The sequence below is a fragment of the Diabrotica virgifera genome, chromosome 1, assembly GCF_917563875.1.
Source record: "Diabrotica virgifera virgifera chromosome 1, PGI_DIABVI_V3a".
NCBI lineage: Eukaryota > Metazoa > Arthropoda > Insecta > Coleoptera > Chrysomelidae > Diabrotica > Diabrotica virgifera.
In genome coordinates, this window is record NC_065443.1 from 25010850 (window position 1) to 25016849 (window position 6000).

Genomic DNA, 6000 nt, shown 5'->3' on the forward strand with positions numbered 1-6000 from the left:
TAATTTATCGATATTCATTTTTTTTATTGACAAGTCTATATTCTTGACAAACACATTTTTGTTTGTACGTCTGGTAAATTAATTAACACATTAGAGGAAATTTTTTGAGTATTTCTGTGCACAAGTTAATTTTTGTTCTGCTACATTAATTAACACCTCAGAACTATTAAATTTTTTTAAGTAGATATTCTTATGCATAGATATACTTAGTATTCGCTTATTAGTTTATTTTAAAATTGTAGCTAGCAGAATTTTTAGCATTTTTATCTTTTATGATATGACATTATGTCATTATTTTTTAAGTTTCATTATAAGTGTAAACTAAAGGTTTTAAGCCGAATTGTAAAACCAACTGTTTGCAAATGTCCATGTACCTACCACTGATGATGTTATGAAAGTACAGAAGAAGCAATTTAACCACGAATAAAGTAACCGTAATCAGAACTAATATATAACATGAAACAAAGCAATGGTATAATGAGGAATGCAAAAAGTAGCAGAATCAATTAGAAAATTAGAAATAAAAATCTACAAATAATAGTGACAGCAGACAAGAATACAGAGAATTGAGGTAAATTATGAAGAGCACATGCAGAAACAAAAAAGAAAACACAACGAGAATAAGCTCAAAGAGATTGAAGAAAAATTCCAAATAAAGGAAATAAGATCCTTTTATCGGGAAATAAGAAAAATGAAAAAAGAAGATATCCGAAAAATAACCTATACTATAGATATTATGAAATGGACCACGTACAATAATGAGAAATTGGTGTAAACTTCTTTTACACAACTGTTAGACAAACACGAGGCAGAACTGGAATAAATCCAAAAATTGAAAATGGCCACATAGTAATGGAAATATCTACAGAGAAAGAAATAAAAATGACATAAAGGGACTAAAAACAATAAAAGTCCAGAAATAAGTAAGAGAAATATTGGCTGAAATGATAAAGAGAAGACTGATAAAAAGCATATTATGGCTAACAAAAAAATATCAAGAGAGTGGGTCATAGCAACGATATACCCGATATAAAGGCATTACTTTGCTAGAAGTAGTTTACAAAATCTTGACACAAAGCTTAAGGAAAAAGCTAAATGAATATACGGAAATAATATTGAGCGAATATCAAGCAGGCTTTAGAAACAATAAGTCGACGACAGATTAAAGATTTTACCTAAATGAAACTAAGAATATGTGCTACGAAGATAAAACAATAGGATATGTTCAGATTTAACCACTTTAAGCAGGCCTACGACAGAATAATTAGAAAAGGCAAAATAAATATGCAGAAAACAATATTTAAAATTGACCATTAATATATAGCATTCGCAGTCGATCTAACACTATTAACGACAAATAACAAAGAACTGAAAAGGTTAATGAATTGTATAATAAAATGGGCAAAAACATTAGGGTTTATAATAAATAGGGAAAAGACAAAATACCTGTCATGATAATAGCCCAGTCGGGATAGCATTTGACCTTGCATTAGGAGCTGCCCCAAATTTTATTTTTCTAATCTTTAGGGAGGGTCAATATTAGTATAAATTTAAAATCTCGACTGAATTCCGCCGTTGCGTTAGCCACCATCTTGATTTTAAACGAGAACCGTTTTTGATAATAGAACGAGAATGAACGAGAAGATAATCTACTTCACGTAGATGTAGAAAGTAAATAACAAAAAGTATGATAATGGCATTCAAATAAGTCTTAAGAAAAACAAAAATTAGAATTTACAAAACTATTATCAGACCTCCAACTACATATGCATGCGAAATATGGGTGCTTAAGAAATCAAAAATAGACCATTTAGAAAGATGGAAGAGGAAAATTCAAAGAGCGACATACGGATGTGTAAAAATAGAGAATAAATAATAAAGAATTTGAAGAATTATGTAAAGAGCTAAAAATAATGACAGTAATCAAAGCACAGAGCATACGATATTAAGAGCGTAGGCGGAAAATTTTACTCCAATGTGTTTTAAATGTGTTAATTTCTTTCGAATCCTGAGAAAACTAATAAGTATTTTTGAAAAATTTAAACGCAAAATGAAAGATTACATTTTTACCGAGGGCCGAAAGTCCCTTAGAATAACCAGAAAGTTTCTTTTAAATGAGATATTTGAAATTAAAAATCACACTATATTTTCTTTCTTTTTTTCACCTTTGTAACTTATTAAAATAAACTTTAGAGAAGTTTTTAGGGACTTTCGACCCTCGGTAATAATGCAATCTTTCATTCTGCGTTTAAATTTTTCAAAAATACTTATAGTCCATTCTTTCACGGTTTTTGCTCTAAATTTTAAAGAACCGCTTGGATTGACATCAAATTTGGCATGCGTATAGCTTACATCTCAAAGAAAAAAAGTGATATTGTGCCGATGTGTGCTTTTGCCCTGGGGGTGACTTTCACCCCCTCTTGTGGGTGAAAAAATATATGTCCAAAATAAGTCCGGAAATGGGTAAACTGACTAATTTTCAGTAACTTTTGTTCTATAGAGCTTTTTCGCCAAGTCAACACTTTTCGAGTTATTTGCGAGTGAATATGTTCATTTTTCAACAAAATAACCACATTTTTAGACGGTTTTTCGCAAATAACTCAAAAAGTATGTATTTTTTCGAAAAAAAAAACGTTCTTAGCAAAAATATAGCTTATAAGAAAGTTAAAAAAATGGTGTACGCGTTAGGTCTCTGGATCTTGTAGAACCAGAGTTATAGACAATGAAAAATAGATTCATATTCACCAAATTTCAAATAGAATATTTCGACGTGGAATATCCAAAAAATTAAGCACTTTTTGGGGAAAACCGTTTATAACTTTTTTAAAGTGATTTAAAAAATATTTATTTCTGTTTTTATAAAAAGTTTCTAGCATTAAATTTAAGCAAGTTACGCTCAATATAAAGTTGGTCCCTTTTGTTTTTGCAAAAAAAAATCGGGAAGACCAACCCCTAATTAGCAACTTAAATGAAATTATTCGTTACCGCTCCACAAATTATTATACTTATGTTGTGTTTATATGATCTGTAAGTTTCATCTATTCAAAGTGCTTTTTATTTTAAAAAATTGGTTTCAAAGTAAAATTTTTAAAAATTTAAATTTTGAAAAATATGCTTTTTTTTTCAAAATAACTTAAAAATTGTTAGAGATACCAAAAATCTCGAAAAACAAAAAAAGTCTGACTTGCTTTTCTGAATATCATGTATTTTTTTGTGTTTCTGTTAGACAAAAATTTATTAAGATTTGGTGTTTCTAAATTTGCATACATTCGTGATCAGTGACTCGTTCAACCCCTTTTAACTACAACTCTTTCAATAATAAGGACTTTGAACCGATGAAACTTACAGATCATATAAACAATATATACACGAGTCAAGAAACTTGTGAAGTCGTAACGATTAAGTTCATTTAAGATACTAATTAGGGGGTGATTTTCTCGATTTTTTTACCAAAACCAAAAGGGACTAACTTTATTTTGAGCGTAACTTGTTTAATTTTGATGCAAGAATTTTTTTTATAAAACAAAAATGAAGCTTTTTTTAAACACTTTAAATAAGTTGTAATGAGTTTCCCCGAAATGTGCTTCATTTTTGGTTATTTCACGTTAAAGTATTCCATTTGGAATTTGACGAATATGAACCTATTTTTCATTAGCTATAACTCTGCTTCTACTAGGTGTAGAGACCTGATGTATACACCATTTTTTAAAATTTTTTACAGGCTATATTTTTTCTAAGAATGTTTTTTCGACAAAATACTTACTATTTGAGTTATTTGCGAAAAACTGTCTAAATGCGTGGATATTTTGTTGCAAAAATGAACATATTCACTGCCAAATAACTCGAAAAGTATTGACTCAGTGAAAAAACTCTATAAAACAAAAGTTACTTAAAATTATCCAGTTTATCCATTTCCTGACTTTCTTTGGACGAATATTTTTTCACCCCCAAGAGGGGGTGAACACCACCTCCAGGGCAAAAGCACATATCGGCACAATATCACTTTTTTTGTTTGACTTGTTAGCTATGTGTATGTCAAATTTCATGTCAATCCAAGCGGTTCTTTAAAATTTAGAGGTTTTGCAATATTTTACCGTTAAAGAGCGGACTATTATTAGTTTTCTCAGGATTCGAAAAAAATGAATGCATTTAAAACACATTGGCGCGAAATTTTGCGCCTACGCCCTTTTAAGGACACTTTAAAAGAATGGGAGAGTAAAGAATGACGAAAATGGTACTCTCGCGGCATTTAATACAAAAAGGAAGAACAGATAGACCAAAAAAGAGATGGACGTAGATGAAAACTCACAAAGAACTCAGAAAAATCAATGGAAGGAAGTGCATTTATGCAAAATCAATGAAACATTAAGTGTATTTTATTTAATAAAAATAAAATTAGTGTTTTAGGTAAAAGGAGAATGTTGTTATTTTCTAAAATATTTTCATTTGCCGCTGAAAAAAAGAAAAAGCGTCGAAATATTGTGTGGCTTTTAAACAATTCTAATATTTTATAATTTTTAGTAAAACTTGGTGCAAAAACTTATCTAAGCAACCAATTATATTTTAAAAATATATAATTAATTGTGGATAATATAAAAAAATGTAATACACATTTAATATAAACCTACCTGTTATTTTCAACCGAATTGTTTTAGCACCAACGTCTTTGATACTGAATGAAGAATTGATGTCCCAGATAAGTTATTTTACTTTCATTCGTTTTTGGTAGGGATATTCGTTTGAAGGACTTATTAACGTATTTCTTAATAATATCGTTTTAATAATGAGTAGCGATTATACTGAAAACGAGAAATGTTTATTATTCCGACCAACGGATCAACAACATTTATTGAGACTTTCTAGATCTAACAATTTACTTGCAATTGCCATTAATTACAGCATGCATGATGTGTAGATATATTCAGAAAGGGCGTTAATACAATCTATATGTTATAGTCAAAGCCCGAAATTCAGGCACTCCTAGTTTGACTAGGCAATCCTCAGGTCTGACTGACGGTCTTAGTCAAAGCCCGAAATAAATTTACAGTTTCGACCTTTGACTAGTCAAACCTAGGAGAGACCAAGTTGGTCAGGCAAAGGTCGAAATTTAATTTTATGAAATTGGGGTTTGACTAGTCAAACCCCGATCAGCTATTAAAATGTCGTAATTTGTTAGATTAGGTTTAATAAAACGTGATTTATCAATTTTAATGTTTATTATTTGTGTATTGTCGTAATTAAAATACTAAAAATAGTGTTTATTCTCACATTTTGAGGCATTATGGCATTTAGAGTTGCACAATACGTTAGACCTTTTACACTTACATAATTTTGAAGAGCATTTCTTATTGCAGTAGCATTTTATAAAGCCTTTTCCTCCAATTTTAGAATCTTTTGTACTAATTTCTCTTATGCTGGCCACTCACTTACAGATATCGAAGAGGCCGAGCGACTGACAGGCGGTTAATTGAAGCCAAAATCACCACATACACGCAGTTTTTGTAAAGGCGTTGGCACGCTCGATCACAAAACTGCATGTGTGTGGCGTCTCAACTGCAGTTCATTAACTTAACTACTCAAATAAAGGCCTTCAGTCCTGGCCTGCATGCCATGGTCTCTTCGATATCCGTAAGTGAGTGGCCAGCATTAGAGACCGCTTAACCTCTGGAACATGTTGGAAATTATGAAAATTATCTTTGCATTCTCTTATTTGATTTCTTGAAAAAAGTGTGTTTAGCGCAAACACATGGAATGGGAATGTCATCGTCAACTGTGAAAGAAGATATTGCAATCGGAGAAAAACTAAGGATCACCATAATACTGACGAAGCCCCAGGACCGTCGTCACTAGGAGAGGAAGAAAATTGTCAAACAATTCAGATTACTTCTTCAGATGTGGTTTGTTGTATTTGCCAAAAAGAGAGCTCCGACGCACACACGTGCATAATTTAAAATCAGGTGGTACAAGTTGTGTGCCCTGACAGCACACTTGGTGCATACT

At 31.0% G+C, this 6000-nt stretch overlaps 1 protein-coding gene across 1 annotated transcript in view; it reads right to left on the reverse strand.

The window, feature by feature from the left end:
* The window catches only part of LOC114324176 (putative defense protein 1), a 33416-nt gene extending 28648 nt beyond the window's left edge, over positions 1–4768 (reverse strand). Inside the window, exon 1 of the mRNA XM_028271927.1 lies at positions 4629–4768. The gene's annotated coding sequence lies outside the window, so the exon portion shown is untranslated. The remainder of the gene's footprint in view (positions 1–4628) is intronic.
* Between the last annotated feature and the right edge of the window lie 1232 nt (positions 4769–6000).